This window comes from Coccinella septempunctata, chromosome 7 (genome assembly GCF_907165205.1).
Source record: "Coccinella septempunctata chromosome 7, icCocSept1.1, whole genome shotgun sequence".
NCBI classification, from domain to species: domain Eukaryota; kingdom Metazoa; phylum Arthropoda; class Insecta; order Coleoptera; family Coccinellidae; genus Coccinella; species Coccinella septempunctata.
This window is the reverse complement of record NC_058195.1, coordinates 19,672,725-19,686,716: the sequence shown is the minus strand read 5'-3', so window position 1 is coordinate 19,686,716 and position 13,992 is coordinate 19,672,725. Positions and strand designations below refer to the sequence as shown.

General features: G+C 41.5%; 1 protein-coding gene across 1 annotated transcript in view; it reads left to right on the top strand.

The window, feature by feature from the left end:
* The first annotated feature begins 10,715 nt into the window (after positions 1 to 10,715).
* LOC123318089 overlaps positions 10,716 to 13,992 on the top strand; it is a 65,753-nt gene continuing 62,476 nt past the window's right edge. The window contains exons 1-2 of the mRNA XM_044904788.1: positions 10,716 to 11,299; positions 11,351 to 11,473. The gene's annotated coding sequence lies outside the window, so the exon portion shown is untranslated. The remainder of the gene's footprint in view (positions 11,300 to 11,350; positions 11,474 to 13,992) is intronic.

Below are 13,992 nucleotides of genomic sequence, written 5' to 3'. Positions count from 1 at the left end.
ATATAATCAATAAATAAGTTAACGGCATGCAGACAATTATTGAATTCTGAAAAAGTACACCTCCGGGCAGGATTCGAACCTGCGACCTCAAAAATAGAAGATTTTACGTGAAAGTGGGAGAAGAATGCTCCTCAACAAGAGATATAGAGGCTGGAGTACCCCAAGGATCAGTACTTGGGCCACTTCTGTACAACATATACATCCACGATATTCCGAAAAATCCAAGAACCATGCTAACGTTATATGCTGACGACACAGGCATAGCAACTCGACACCGCAACCCAGAAGTAATGGAACGAGTTCTACATGAGACGATTGACGAAACAAATGACTGGTGCATAAAGTGGAAAATCAGGCTCAATGGACAAAAGAGCCAAGCAATATTACTACAGAAGAGAAGACTGCGACCCACAACGAAACTGGATGTTGACGGCGAAGAAATCGACTGGAAAAATGAAGCCAAATATAAAGGAATAACGCTTGACAAAGGACTTACCTGGAAAATTTATATCAAACAAGCAATCGACAAAACGAAAGCAGCGATGAATAGACTCTATCCTCTGATAGGAAGAAGAAGCCACATGTCGAAAGAGACAGAATTGAAGATAATCAAAGCCGTTGCTAGGCCTCAACTGACTTATGGATCAGTTGCCTGGGGTTTCGCGGCAAAGAGCCATATCAAAAAAATTTAGGCCACTGAAAGCAAGCTGCTACGATGTGCAATAGATGCACCTTGGTTTGTCAGGAATAGACAGATTTATAAGGACCTGAAATAAGAAACCATTACGGAATTCATGAACAGAAAAGCAGAGAAATTATTCGAAACAGCGAAAAACCATCCGAATCAAGAACTCAGGAGACTAGTGGACTACGACCCAGAGGAAGACAAAAGGGGAATGCGAATTTACCGAAGGAGAACAAGAGATCAATTAAAAAGAGATTAAAATAACAACAGAAACTTATTGAAAAATTCAATAAAATGTTAATCCAATAGAGGATAAACCCATAAATCCCAGCACCGGAACCAAAATTCAAGAAGCAGTTGAGGGTTTTTAGTGGGTCTCGAGCTCAGGAGAGTGAGAAACCCCACACTGTTCCCCCTCAGGAGAGGGTGGTTCGTCTGTATTGCAGATTCTCCCCCTGCTACACCAAAAAAAAAAACGTACCTGCGACCTTCTTGATTACTGGTCAGGTGCTCTTCCCAACCGAGCTACCATTACTCATACTATGGATAATGGGTATAAAGGATCTTGATGATCACTAAAAGTGAATGTTGTTCCCTTACCACCTAACAATCTCTAACCCTTGCGAAACTGGAAACGTTGGCATTTAGAGTACCTATTTGCGTACGTAGAGGAGTAAATGGCTAGATCAGAATTTTTCCTCTCCCAAAGTGGGTTCTTTGGTCGTCATTAAGGATGCCAACGTCCCAACCGGTAAATGGGTCTTAGCTCGGCTTGTCGAGTTGCATCCCGGTCGTGACGGGGTTACAAGAGTTGCCACCATTTTTCACAGTTCAGATCGACACGTCGAAGCGAGTAGACGTGTTGAGTGATTTTTCGATTCCACGAGTTTTGTGAATGAGATTTGTTGTATTCTGTTGTATACAATCCACATCAAATGATCTTTGGTTGTGCAAATCACATCAGGTGATAATTTTTTCTATATAATAATTGGTGATTTTCGTTATTTTCTCTCTCATTGATATTTATCACCTTTGTAAAAAAAAACTAAAAACGTTTAGCCATGTCGGAGACCTCAGATAATGAGGGTTCCTACATGGAAGCTTCCGAAGAAGTCAATGACTTCAGCGAGAATAAGTTTGAAGGACAGACTACTTTACGAGAGGATAACGAGCAAATGAAAACTCAAATCGCGAAACTGAATGAAATAGTCCGCCAATTGATTAATGAACTCCGCATAGCGAAAGAAGAAATAAATAAGCTTCCAGCGCCGAAACCCCCTACATTTGCCGAAATTGCGAGTTCGGCAGCGAGGAAAAATGTCACTTCTGACATTAAGAGGAATCAAGCAACGCTGATTGCTAAACGCGCGCGTAAAGACAGTTCCCTGTCAGACGAGGATAATACCCAAAAAGCACTTGAAGTGCCTAGAAAAGACAGAATCCCACCCATCACGATGATGGGCACCTCAGATTGGGTAGAGATTTCTAAAGCACTCTACTCCAAGAAACTCAATTATAGCCGCGCAACCGTAGTTAAAGAGGGTATTAGAATCATCGCGTCAACCGTAGATGATTATAGAACAATTACCAAATTTTTCCACATCGTGGTAAAGAATTTTTTACCTACCAAATAGAGAAGAGAAGAAGATATATGCCGTCATCAGGCATTTACCAATCGACGCTGATCTTGCGTTGATTATGGACGACCTGATATTCCAGGGAATATCAGACGCTGAGGTGTCCAGAATGACATCGTACAAGACAAAGAACCCCATACCTCTCTACCTGGTTGAAGCCCAGAAAAAGGAAATCTTCGAAGAGAAGCGACTCTACAATCTCTGTATTGTGGTTGAACACAAAAAGAGGTCAGGCCTCTTTTTGTCCAAGTCCAAGCCAGTGCTTTAGGTACCAACATGCACAGAACCAATGCTCCTTCCCGTGGAGATGCGTGAAGTGCTCAGGAAGCCATAGCAGCAATGACTGCACACTCACCAGAAAAGGTGAAGAGAGAAATCCCACATGCGTCTTATGTGCAGAAGAGGACCATCCAGCTAGCTGCAAATAATAATATTCCGTCCGCCTCAGTGGCGGACAATAGCTGTCGTTATGGCTGTGCGACACTTGAAACTATCCAGCACATCACCGGAGGATGTCAGAAGTTCGCGGGCACGGGGTACAAAAATAGACATGATGCTGTTGCCAAGATTCTTCACCAAGAATTGGCACTAAAACACCAACTTCTAACTTCGAAAAAGGTTCCTTATTACAATTACCATCCGGATGCTGTGCTGGAAAACGAACATCACAAGCTCTACTGGGATCGCACGGTTCTCACAGACTGGAAAATAACCCACAATAGACCAGACCTCATATTGCTCAATAAGGATGAGGACAGAGCACTATTCATCGACTTGGCAATTCCAAATAATAACAATCTTCTAGATAGGCACACTGAAAAAATTTCAAAATACAGAGATCTCAAGGAACAGACCAGAAGACAGTGGATGCTGAAAGATATCAAGACCATCCCTATTGTCATTTCATCTACAGGCCTGATACCGAAGAAACTACTAGAGAACTTGAGGAAACTTAAGTTGGACGAAAATATCTATAGAGTCATGCAGAAGGCGGTACTGCTCGGAACGGCGAGAACTGTACGCAAGTACATGGGGAATGCAGAGGAACACCGTCTGCTCCGACAGGAAGTGCGGGTGGAGCAAGAATCCAACCCACATCAGGGAGGCGAGGAGCGACCCGGACCCGACCACCACCACGAGCCCGAAAACCTGGAAAGGGCTCCAACAGAGCTTAATCCTTTTGATATCTGAGATATCTGGGATAAGTGAATTTTCCTCTGGAGAGGAGTGTGAAAGCTGCAAGGCTAAAGTCATATTTACTTGCACCATCAAAACATGAAAATTTCATGGAAAGTCAAGAAATAACATAAATAGGCATATATACACATATGATATTAACTGATTGTATATGACAAATACTAATAGAATCAGACAAACAATGTGTTTTAACATTTAAAAATCATGGTCCATAAATTCTTGCACTGAATAAAAACAATTTTGCATCAGCAACCCTTTCAATGACATCAGAAATTTCTTTCCTCTTTGTTTTTTCAGAGAATTCGGCAACTTATTGTATAGTTTGGCACACATGTAATTTGTACTTGTCTGGGTTCTTCCGAGACGATGATGTCGAATGAGTAGATGTTCTCTATGTCTTGTTCCGTAACAATGAAAATTTCCAAGAGTTTTGAACTCTGAACTATTCTCGACCACATATTTCATACAAGCGAGAATGTAAGCAGATGGTAAAGTGAGTATACCCTCTTGTCTGAATAAAGGCCTACAACTTGTTCTGGTCGAGACTCCACACAGAGCACGAAGAGCTTCTTTCTGTCTTAAAAAAATGTTATGTGCATCAGAAGAACATCCCCATAGAAGTATACCATAGCTTGCCACAGACTGAAAGTTGGCAAAGTACGTTATCCTGCAGACATCAGTTGGGAAGATAGCTCTCCTTCGCCTTATCGTGTATATGGCCGTAGATAGCTTTCTTGACAATTCAGACAGATATGGCTTCCATGTAAGATTGCTGTCGAAGATAATCCCGAGTAGCCTCACATGTTCCCCACCGCGGCCTCCAAATCTCAGAATCTGGGTCTTGCTAACATTTAAATTTAGACCATTTGCAGCGAACCATCCCTGTGCAGCCAGCAAAGATAAAGAAGAAGCACACGTCAGTGCCTCCACAGAAACTGGTGTCATCAGCGAAGCGGAGAGTCGCACTGACCGGTACATTCTCAGGAAAATCATTGGTATATTGAATAAATAACAGGAGCCCCAAAATTGAGCCTTGAGGAACTCCCCGCTCTGTAGAGTATAGAGATTTTTCACCTTTCCAGTCAACAATGTTCCTCCTCTCATGAAGGAACGACTCGAATATAGAGATAGCGTGCCACGTATCCCATAACACTCCATCTTGTTCAACAGTATGTCAACCACTACACTGTCAAATGCCTACGAGAGATCACAACTCAACACTCCGCACTGATCCTTATCAATATACTCTAGCAAGGTACTCAATGCGGTAATGGTCGATCTTCCAGAGGTAAAGCTATGTTGATCTCCACCCAGAATATGTTTCCCCTTCAAAAATGCCATCAGCCTTCTCCTGAGCAGCTCCTCTAGGATTTTAGGGAAGACAGGCAGAATGGAAATAGGCCTATAGTTGTCCGCGTTATTGGCATCTCCTTTTTTAAGAACTGGCACGACTTAATGGAAATATCCTCTTTAAATATCTCGCGTGATTTTTCCTTTGAGATCCCTCACAATATCTTCGAGTTCCGAAACATCTGTTGGAATATTGAACATTGAGTGGTGTGCAAAATTGTTCTCTGACATGTACTTATGAAACAAAGTGAAAAAGTCGGCAATTGATCCTTGTAAGGCATTGTCTTTACTATTTCAGAAAAATATTTGGCCACTTCAGCAGAGGACAAAGGATGTAGCGAGTTCAAGCTGGTGACCAGAAAGAAGAATTCCCGAAAACCAGCTGAACAGAAAAAGCCGGTAACAAATACAAAAACTACTGTTCAAATAATTCAGGAAGTAGCGAAGGCCAAACCTACAGAACAGGAAAAAAAGGGGGAGACTCCTAAACCGGTTCAGAAAAAAGAAGAACAGAAGAAGCCTTCAATGAAACAGGCTGTGAACAGTCAACAGGAGAAGAAAAATATATCTGAAGCAGCCGATGATTTAGGTATCTTCACGGAGAAAATTTTCAACGAGGTAATGTTGAAAATTGAGAGGGAAATGGAGAAAAAAACTCCAAGCATTAATTCAGTAAACTGAATCAATGGACCTTACTGATATTAGGAAGAAATCCCTCAAGATAATCTCGTGGAACATAAACGGCATCAACACTCGGAAAGCCGAGATAGAAGAAATAATATAAGAGAGACAACCTGATATTATAGCCCTACAGGAAACGAAAACAGACGACTGAATTTAATGAATTATGAAACATATAGATGTGACAAAATTACAAACACCGGAGGAGGAGTAGCATTATTGGTGAGAACAGATCTGAAACACTACTTCAAAAGTAGATCCGACGAAACACGAGGAGAAACAGAAACAGTGTAGGTTGTAGCCGAATTAAATCGTCAAAGAGTCGAAATTACCTCGGCATACAAGCCACCACAAAACAATTTATTGGAAGAAGAGATAAACAACATGTTGAAAGGAACAAACCCGAAAATCTGCATCGGAGATTTCAACTGTCAATCCCCATTATGAGACAGCAGAACAGAGAATAGAAATAGCAAAAAACTCAAGGATTTCGCCGAGAAACAAAATGCCATAGTGATTGGACTAAAGTTACCGACATATCTTGCTTTTGGTATAGGAATACCAGATGTAACAGATATCGCGATATTGAAAAATATAACTCAATAATTCTCGATTGAAACTTTGGAAGATGGAACCTCAAACCACAATTCCGTGGAATTGACCAAGAGAAAAACTGATGGAAATAAGAGAATATACCAATTGGGCCAAATACAGCCATTTAATACAATCGGAAATAACAGAAATTCTAACAATAAGCACTCCAGAGGATCTGGAATGTGCGGTTGATAAACTGGAAGAGACTATATTGAAAGTTTACAAAAAAGCACGAGAAGAGTGAAGAGAACAGCACCAAGTCATCCGCATGGCGATACGCCTAAAGAAGTAAAAGAACTTATTCGAGAAAATCGAAGACTCCGAAGAATATATCGGATGAATAAAAATGATCTGAATAGAAGGAACCTCAACCGCCACAGCCAAGTTCTGAAAAATGCCCTGAAAGATCTAAAAACAAGTAGATGGAACAAAAGGGTTCAAGAACTGAATACAATTGATCACTTTGCGTGGAGAATGCAAAAAAGCCTACGAGGAGAAAAGACTAAAATTACACCCCCACACGGATAAAGGGGAATGGCGTATACCAATAGTGATAAGGCAGATGCATTGGCGGACTCGATCGAACGAGAATCGAGAATAAATTACAGGATAGACGACGATAATGAAGATCTGAAAGAACTGGCTGAAGAAAATGATGAAGAAATGGATGAATTACCAGCGGCTGCTGAAATAGACAAACCAACATCGCCAAATTAAATCAGGGAAATAATTAGAAGTTTGAAAAAGAGGAAAGCTCCCGGAATCGATAAAATAACCAATGTTATGTTAAAGAAATTACCTAGAATAGTATATAACATTACTAGCAAGATTTTTACTGGCGAATGGAGGATATAACTGACGAGCCGTCAGTTATATCCAAGCAGGGGTTGAAGCTGCAGCCATCATCGGTTATTATCTGACAGTTGATTCAAGTAGACCAATAAAACATCTTCAGTTACCCCAATCACACTATTTTTGTTTTGCCACATTTTGAAGTCGTCGTATTCTCGCTCGTACCTTGAAGCTGATTTTGCAGGTAATAAACTTGAAGCTACATTGCTGGCTGCCTCAATAATTTCTTTTGGAACATTCATTTCCGCTTTCGCCAAAACAAATGTAAAGAAAAATAAACAGACATGTTCATGGCAACGCTTCCATAGCTTACGACATGTGCGACAAATTATTGAGATTTTTTTGGAATTTATCTTAACCTTTTTACAAATGAGAAACAAATATAAAACAATACACGCAAGGTAACGGGTTTTACTGGCTCAAGGAGGTAACTGACGAGCCGCAGGCGAGTCAGTTATATCCTCCATTCGCCAGTAAAAACCCTCTTAACTTGCTAGTAATGTTATATACTATATTGTGACATTGCGGCAAACAAAAAATTTAACAACAAGAAGATTCATCATAACCGATGATGGCTGCAACTTCAAGCCCTGCATGTTATACAGAAAATATGTAAATCTTCGGCCTCCTGGAACAGAAAGCCTAAGATTTTTTTTGACATACCGACATGGAAAGTGCATTTCCCTTAATGTTGGCCAGCACACTATTGGTGGTGTTCCAAAGCAAATAGCGAAATATTTAGATTTAAAAGATCCAGAGTTATACACCGGCCACTCTTTTCGTAGAACTGGAGCCACTATAGTTGCGGATTCGGGAGGAGATATTTTAGCACTAAAGCGTGCAGGAGGGTGGAAGAGCACCGGAATTTGCGATGAGTTATGTCGATGATTCGGTCAACAATCGAAATGTCTAGCAAATTATTTGGTAGTAAGGAGAGTACAAATGTTCTGCAGTCTTCGAGTTCAGCAGTTTCTGAGTCAACAGATGGTTCATCATCATCAGTATCAACTCTTTCATCATCAAAAATCTGTGTTACTGAAAATAACAATTGTACCATGATTTTCAACATATATGACGATAAAACAAAATTTTCTAATGTAAATAATACTACTAACTTGTAAAAATTTTGTTAAGTTAACTGTCAGTTTTACAAGTTAGTGACTTGATAAAATAAACCTTCTTTATTAATATTGTGTTTTTGGAGACTGACGTTTACAAATGAGAGACAAATAAAAGGTACAGCCGCTCTAACAAATATCGCGAATGGAATTATGAGGACAGAATACTAACCAGAAGAATGGAAAACAGCGAAAGCCATAGTATGCAATAAACCATTCAAAGAGAAGAAGTTTCCACAAAACTACAGACCGGTAAGTCTACTGTCGGCGTTAGGAAAAGTAGTAGAAAGAATTATAGCCACGAGGCTAAATGAGGAAACCGAAATCCTAAAACTAATACCACCAGAACAGTTCGGATTCAGGAGAGAGCATTCAGCCGAGCAACAATTATTAAGGCTCACAGAATGCATTACAGAGGGATTCCAAAATTAACAAGCTACAGGTCTTGTTTCACTAGACGTCGCCAAAGCATTCGACAGAGTATGGCATGAAGGATTAATATACAGGCTGGGCTTTTTAAAACGAAACAGGCGAGATAACGGGCGGAATAAATTTATTTCGAAAAAATGCTCGGACACGTCGATTTTTGTTTCGAGGAACAACTATATCGCTTGAACCCTTGGTATTAGAACACCAACCCCTACATTCTGACTAAAAAAGATAGGGTGAGTGATACCTCATTTGAAAGGCCTTTTCATCCTGAATTCAGCATATTAATTTTTTTCTCATTTAATGCATTCGTTTTCGAGATATTCAATTTTGAATTTCGTACAGTACCAGTCATTCTGCTTACCATGCTATGTGAAAGCATCAATTATTTGACTAATTCATTCTGTGGTTACGATGGTAACCGTTAATTGTCAACAATAGACAACGAAATAATTATTATTGGTAATTACTTTCTTCAACAATTAAGGTGGTTGTCTCGTCTGTTTCGTTTTAAAAAGCCCACCCTGTATAAGATGCGAGTTGGTCCGGAACTATCTCAAAAATAAAAGATACGTGAAAAAAATAAGAAATACGTGAAAGTGGAAGGATAATGTGTAACGGGTTTGGTCGGAAAAAGGATTAATCTCGAGCGCCAGCTATTCTTTCAATAGGGAGAAATAGCAAACCCACCCAGGTACCTACTAGTCGGAGACAGAGTTGGGTTTATCTAAGGTGGTAGCGATAACAAGTACTTTAAAACCGAATTTATTAAAACAATCTAAATTACAGTGAACTATACAGTTATTTCCAAGTCAAGAAATATATTCAGCTGATGACCAATTTCAAAAATAAGGAAAACAGAAATGTAATAACTTGTCACGGTGATCAGAAAGTGAAATCAATTAATCAAAGAATATTCTAATCAATTATATTCAGTCAAACTATCAGGTATTAAAGAAAGCAAACAATTAATAGCAGTTACTTTGATTCCTTCTGAGACAATAACGGATGTACGGGGTTTACACAAAATTTACAGCAACCGGGTGTCTCAGAAAGATCCAAGTCTCAGTAATCGGTTAATTTAGCAATGGGTTTGATCCCGAGCACTTCCAGTGATTTTCAGTGTACAGGCCAATCAGAATTGAAACTATTCAATTAACGGGACGGGGTTGATGCAGGTGAAACACAATGCAACAATTTACAGGATAACGGGATAGTTTATCGTGGTCTCTCCGTGGCAACCTTGGGTGTACACGCCAAGCATTACCAGCAGAAAAAACTTCGAGACTTCTGCCGATTGGTTTCTGCCACCAGATAGCCAGACGAGAGAAGTCTGCGGTAAACGGGAAATCTACACGGAACACAACAGGGGTAGTACGGTATAAGTTACTGTGGTCTTTCTGTGGCAACCTTGTGTGTCACACGCCAAGCATTACCAGTAGAAAAACTTCGAGATTTCCGTCGACTGGTCTTGGTTCACCAGAGAACCAGGCGACAGAAGTCTGCGCTAAACAGGAGGATTAACAACAAGGATTAACACAATTTAACAAATAAAAGAATGCAACTTTGAATCACGAAGTATGCGGTATCAAGAAAAGACTTACAGTTTGTTCCGGTACGGTCACACCACCACTTAGCGCAAAAATGAAGAAAAGCAAAAGGAAAAGAAAAAAAACTCTAATACGAAGAAAGGCTTAAAAAGCGGAAATGAATTGAAGAATCAACTACAGAATCACTGAAAACAGAATCGCAGAAAGACTATCGAATTAATAGTAACGAACTATGAATAATGAATGATCCTCGTCTGGTGGTGCGGTCCTATTTATTAACTCTCCAACATGTGGACGGTCACGTGATCAAAATTGCACTCAAAATTCGGAATTCTCGAATATTCTCCCCAGAAGAAATATTCTCGGTGGCGGTTATCTCTTTATCGGTAAAAGAAACTGTCGTTATCTGCAATCCACGTTGTTTTATACTGAATTCGGTGTGTTTTTGTGGACGGAAAAACAACGCCGAATGCAGAAAGACACTTTTTCTTTATTTTGGATTTTACGGCGGATTAATGATGGGAATTTCAATTATACGGAATTTGAATTTATTAATCAGGATTCTGAAAAAATATTTCCACAATGAAACGGAATAACTATATTGAAACTGAAATTTCCATCAGACGGTGTTGCATTGTTTCAACTGGAAAATTCAGGGAAACGGATATTTAAAACGAGGCTTGATTTTTATTGAAAAACAATCAAGTATCGTTACATCCCCCTCCCCTGGGAAAAATTGAAGTTGCGTTGAAGACACAAGTTCAATTTAATAAGGGGTAACTGGCCCATCAAAAAAAAAAAAAATTAATCGGAAGTTCAAATCGGTTAAGTGCTCGCTATCTCACCCTTACAGAGTTCTCATCCTAATCTAAACAGTACAATAGAAGTGATATCCGGATCTGCTCACAGGCGTTGTTCAGTAATCGTCCGGTGTGCGCTCCTTCCATGTATAGTGGCTCCCTCCTATCCATGATCCATGATCCATACTCTGCGCTCTGCGTTACGCTCCGTGATCGGTGTCGTCCCTAGCTATGGACCGAAGTGCGTGTGATCTTTGATCCGATTGTCGGTAGACGTTCGACATAACCTATTCCGTGGCACTCTATGACTGTCGTTGGTTCGGTGGCATCTGTCAGAAACAACGTGCTTTTAGTGAAATGAAATTAATCCAGAATTGGGAAATTAAATCGATGGCAACATATAACGGTGAGTACTCCATATCGATTGTTCCATTTCCTATTAACGGTTGGATTTTAGGGAACTATCATTCACGATGAAATGGGCTGATGAGGCATCTTTGACGTTGACCACTTGTTGACACTGCTTCCTTCTTGGATGTTGGTTCGGTGCATCAATTGACTACGAAGATGGGTCAAGCAGGTGAGTTTGGAATATCCCCTTCATCAAACCAAAGTTCTTTCGATTAGTACTTCAAGTGGGAAGAACCATTCACTAACTTGTGTTCTCGTTGTAGGTGGAAATGTACCCAAGCTTGAAATCACTCGTTGTTGGAGGTGAGTTGGACCCTCTCACAACACTGGAGGTGGGTGTGGACATTCACTGTGTGCCAGAATATTGTTCGGAGTTGGAACGTAATCCCTGACGGAGGAATGGTGGAGGCTCTCTGATCCGACAGTCCCCGCTAGGTAGGTTAACAGCTGAACTTTCATTTAAATCTTGTTGGAGTAATTGATATCCTAGAACAGACTTAATTGCCACATAGGTTATGTTTTAACAGTAGAACATTGACAGTATACAGAGCTTTTTCCAGTTTTCTTGGGTAGAATTAATTGAACAGATCACGGATATGCACTTTCACCAGTATCGGTGTTACAATTTCATAGAAAAAGTTACACAGGAGAACAGTAGTAGAGAACTAGATACAATTCAGACTATCTATCCAGTTTTTAAGGTAGTACGGTTAGTATTTGTTAATCGTTATTCATCTTAAATATTCTGAATACAATATTTAAAGCAACGGTTTGTCTCGGAACCTTGTGAATTCACAGAATAATTAATGTAACGGATTTCAAGCTGTGCTTTGCTCTTTCTACAGGATGTACCTTTCAGAAACACAGACAGATGACAATTTATATCGTTTTGACATGTCAGTGTTGCTGAACGGATTGGCTATATCCAAATGAATTTGACCATTTGATAATGTTTTCCAATTGTATTTGCAAAGCTTGAACGGTATCATGAATCCATTCAATCCACTGAACAAAATGTAGAAAGAAAGTATTGTCTCTAGTTAGATGACATGGTAGATACTGATTTGTTTGGTGAACTGAATAGGATATGAAATCTTATACGGTGACGGTTGCTGTAAGGATATTGACAAAGGGTTTGTCATATCACCGGTGGGATGGTTAACGGAACAGAAATTAATAAAACGGAATTTCACATGACTGGGGATCATGTTTAATTAATTAACGGGTTGGATTTTACTACGGTGTCAGGTTACGGAATAAAACATGTTTCGAGTTTTAAACGGTTTATTAGTCGGTTTTCTCTTTACAGGATCCCACTTTGGGTCCACAACGATGGCAGGGGCGGAGTGCTAGCTCTTCGCTCGTTGGCAAACGGCCTCCCAGTCTTTCCAACGTAAGTGGCAGTTCGTCGGTCGTTGATTGCGGTTCAGCTGGTCGGACAATTTTTGGATGGTTTCTTCCCCGGGGTTTGGTCGGTACGGTTGTATGTTGTCGACGGTCGGAGTGGCAGGGACAATTTTTAGATAGAGTTCCCAGGCGTCCGCACCTACTGCAAAATAATACTGCCCTACCGGTACATTCCGTCCTGTTATGCTGTCCTTGTCCACAGCGCCAACACATACCCGGACGGATTTCGAGGAAGACATCTGGGCCCATGGTCCCCACGGTACGCTGGGCAGGCGGTCGTCTGGTCGGAACTTCCATGTTCTCTTCATAGGCGGGTCTCTTGACTTCGGATGCAGGGGAGGTACGGTGGTCCCTTTTTTGTGCTGTATATCCTTTTCTCTTACGGTAATTGGCCGACGGCGGCGGTAGACGGGCTGACACCTCAGGTGGCGGCGGTGCAAGGTTGGTGGTGTGCTTGCCTAAGGGTCCTAACGGATGTGGTATAGGTTTTGGTGCTTTCCACTCCATACTCGCCAGCGGTGTTCAATCTGGGGATATAAGAGGGATTTGTTAACACCCCTGGATGAGGTAACAGACTTAAAGTGTTTATTAGTATGACGGTTACAGACGGGCATATTGCCTTACGGTTGTTGTTCCCTCAACTGGGTGGAACCCAGATTCGTCGGACTGATCCCGAGGGAAAACGGAAACGGTGACGGGTGCGGCGGTGCTTTGGTTCGCCGGGGTGGACGAGAGCTGCCACCCTTTTCTTCACAGAAGCGGACCACTTCCGGAAGTCCGGCTGTTCTTTCAGTCGGGTCGCCAAACTTGGAGACAGCGGTATGGGCTCGACTGGGACAGGCCCTTCGGCGGTCGGGATATTGGGCGGGGATGACGGAGACTCGGACATTGGAGGTATCGGCATTAACGGTGGCGGCACGGGACTCAATGGGGGTGGCATGGGAATTAACGGTGGTGGCATTGGAATTAACGGTGGTGGCATTGGAATTAACGGTGGTGGCAAGGTTGGACCCGTCCAGACCCCCATACTCAGTGCCGCGCCGGCTGTAGCCCAATCCCACTGCCCCGCAGGTCGCCGAAGGATCGGATCGGTTTTAAGCAATCCCTCGATGAACCACCGGACAGGGGAGCTTAAGCCCGCCAGCCCCGCACCGGAGCATCGATCATCCGGTTGTGGGATCAGACCGGTGGCCACATATCGGGCCACCAACCCGAGTGCCCAAAGGTCCACTCCTATACCATATGGGTCTCCCCGGTGTTGTTCTGGGGCCCAGTATAAAC